Genomic DNA, 3624 nt, shown 5'->3' on the forward strand with positions numbered 1-3624 from the left:
CCTTACCTAACTTATCCCTAGCCTCAGAAAAAAAATTTTTTAACTTTAAGATTAGGTCTTTCCGAGTTGCCTTGGCTGAGCTGGAACTTGTGCCCTTTCTGCCTCAGCCTTCCAGAGTGCTGGAGGAGCTTTTTTGTCTGTTTTTAAATGCAACTTCTTAGTGAGAAAAATGCCATAAACCTCTGAAGTAACTTTCCTGTTCCTATTTTGGCAAACTGTACCACCAAGAATGCCACTTGCATCCAGGAGTGCTTTCCCTCTCCCCGAGAAAAAAGTTCTCAGAGATTTTATTTCAGTTCTCAATTTGGAAAATATCATTCCCTTAACAACATAGTTTACATAACTCTCCAGAAAGTTATATAATTGTATAATTATTAAACAATAGTATGTCAATGTATGGGCAGAGGATTTAACTCAGTGGTTCCTCTTGCCTTGCAAGCGAAAGGTCCTCAGTTCGATCCCCAGTACAAAGAAAAAAAAACATATGTATATATATATATATATCTATCAATGTTTATAGCAATACATTTTAAGTTTTGCCATTGTTTGAAATTGAATTTTAGCTAATGAGTGACTTCTTTTCATTTACTTATTACTAAATTACTTATTACTGTTTTATGGCCCTCAAATTTCTAGGTGATTAATGCACAGCTAATATGAATAAAGCTGCTCAGGAGAAGGAGGTCTCTGCCAGTTTGAGAGAACTTCATCCATACCTTTTAAAAAGGGATTGGGGCTGTATTAGTTGAGTCGATGGCACCTACGTTTGAGATTTAGGGGAACCTTCACATTTTATAGCAAGGGGAAGATAGGAGAGCGGCTGATGATTTCCCAAAACAGAGCACTAACCCATAACCATAAATCGCTTCTCCAATACAATTTCTCACCTAGAGTTACGTCAACATACTACAAAGTATTTTTATTGAGTTTATTGGTACATTTTAGGTATACAGTATAGTTACATTCATCATTGGGATCTTGTACCTTTACATGACAGGTCTTGATCCTTGCTTTTTCCCCATATCCCTGCCCTCCCTTCACCCACTCCACCCTTCCCTATTTACAAAGACTTTGTTCCCACTATTTCCTTTTTTCACGGTTTTTGTTTTCCTTTATTTCTTTTCCCCTCCCCTTCCCATCTCCCCTTTAGCCATTTTCTTCCTATTTCATGCTGTGAATTCTAGGCCTTTTTCTACTTCTCCTTCCTACCTGAGGCTGACATGGCACCTTTTTTAAACTGCCGAATTGTCTCAGAAATTTGAGAGGTTTGAACATGGCAAGTTAATAAAAGAGTGGTCATTGCCCAATGTTTATAGCAAAATTCTGGTATAATATAGCAAAAATATGACAATTATTTCAGAATAAATCCTCTTACTTTTGCTGAGCAAAACTGATGTATCAGGAATACCTGCAAAGCAATGCTGTAGTACGAGTGTCCTCTTGAAGCCCTTAAAAGCTACATGCCTGCAATTTTAAGGGAATTTAGATTGTGCGTGTGTGTGTGTGTGTGTGTATTTATTTATGGCACATAAGATTAGAGCCTTACTGAGTTTTGTGGACCGTAATTAAAATTTTTTTGTGAGCCACATTGTTATATTTTAGCATTCAATTTCAGCATAAATGAGAATCTGGCAGACATTGAGCTCTATATGTGATCAGTTGAATCTTTTAATTTGTCAAATTCTAGTTTAAAAGTAAGAATGTATTGACTTTGCAAGGGGCCTTCAGCCCAAGTTTATTTTAACAATTAAATAAAAAAATGAGATACCTTAAACATTCATTAGTAAGAAACAAAAATCAAAATTAATTTACAACCTGCTATAATCAGATTGCTTTAAAACAGAAACATTCTCTTTAACACAAAGGTCTTTGTTGTGCTGACCCTGTGCTTTAATGAAATGGAACTATTTCTATGTAGTAGACTATTTCAAATCCCAGGTTAAACAAAAGGGAGAAGTTATTATCTTTCAGGCTTTAATAATCCAGGATAAATTGCCTGTGTTTGTCTATTATTCATTACCATTGTTAGAAATTAAGCCTTTGTTACTGACAAGGGTAAAACTTAGCTAGGCAGATCAATAGAATTTTTTTCTTTCCTGAGACAATAGAAGGTATGAATATAATGACTAGCAATGATTTTTTTAAAAACAAATTATGCCTTTTGTTAGCAGGTCCCATTCTAGAAATACCCTTTTGCTGTCCAAAAAAGACAACACCTAAGGTTTCATAGAGTCTTGTGTCAGATATTTTCTGCAACTCTGAAACCTTTCTAAATGTCTCTCCAAGAATGCAACCCTGTGCACTGTCCACTGTCCAATCCACAGGAAAGCCTTTATAATTAATGCTCCTCCAGATCCATAATAGGTCAGCGCTATGCCCTGCATTACTACATTGGAGGCCATCAGTAACCGTGGAGTCAGAATAGAAAGAAAAAAGTAGAGATTAAACAGCTCTTCAGCAGCAAGAATAACAGCTTTGCTCTGGAAGACAGACTTCTCTGGCTGGCTTTACACTTTGGCCCCACATGATTTCTTTGGAAAACACTTGTCATGACATTTTAAGACCTGTTAAAAAAAGTGCAAGAATATTCTTTCTTACCTACCTCACAAGGATGTTGACGAGATTAAAACTAGATAGTTGTGAAATTGTTTTTTAAGTCTCTTAGGAATGACTGAAGAAAGACTTTGTGGGTAAACTTATTCCTTGCAACCTAAAATAATTGTAACGATCCCTTCTCAGCCATCTCCCATGAGAAGTCCAGGTTTCTGCTGACCAAGCAGTTATTTCCCTTGTCTCTAAATGGCTTCTTAAAATCATTCTACACATAGTCCAAAATATTTAATACATGGCTGGAAAAAAGAAAAAAAAAAACTTGCATCATTCCTGCAAACTCTCCCTGGATTAGCCAGAAGAGAAACTCCAGAGGCCCTTTCTTGACTAGGAGAGGAACTGTTTCTCTGTGACCCTCCTTGCTTCCTCCTATCCCGTGCTGTCTTCACTCAATGCAAGTCCGGATTCTACTCTGCAGCTGAAGCCTTAACAGGGAGAGGTAGGCCTGCCTGACAAACTGTCCTTACAGCCCCTGTGCTCTGAGCTCCATCACCCCTAAGAACGAATGCTTCCAATTCTATCCTAGACCCAACACATGTGAGTTTTCAGAACAGTCGCACTTTTACTCCAAAGTTCCCCAACCCCTGACTGTTTTACCAGAAGCAACCCCACAACACGTTCACATTAAGTTGTGAGTCACTAGTGCCTGCTTCAAGAGCTGTTCCTTTTGGAATATTCGTGCTTCATTGCACCTCCTTCAGACTGTGCTGCACACCCCCACCGCTACTTTTTAGATACATTCTTTCCCACGAGTTACCTCTAGTGAACAGAGAAATCTGTTAAATGTACCTACATATAAAAAAGAGCTGGGGATTTAGCTCAGCGGTTCGGTGGCCTGCCTTGCAAGCAAAGGACCCGAGTTCAATCCCTGGTACCAAAAAAATAAAAAAAAAGAAGATCCATCAGGGCTGTAGTGCACTTAGGAAGTTTGAGGAAAGGAAAAATAGTCTTGAGGAAATGAAACTTTAAAAGTGGAACTCACTTAAAGTTTGGGGACAGTAAAGTCTAGGAACA

The sequence above is a fragment of the Fukomys damarensis genome, unplaced genomic scaffold (assembly GCF_012274545.1).
Source record: "Fukomys damarensis isolate Sample0158 unplaced genomic scaffold, DMR_v1.0_HiC HiC_scaffold_14, whole genome shotgun sequence".
NCBI lineage: Eukaryota > Metazoa > Chordata > Mammalia > Rodentia > Bathyergidae > Fukomys > Fukomys damarensis.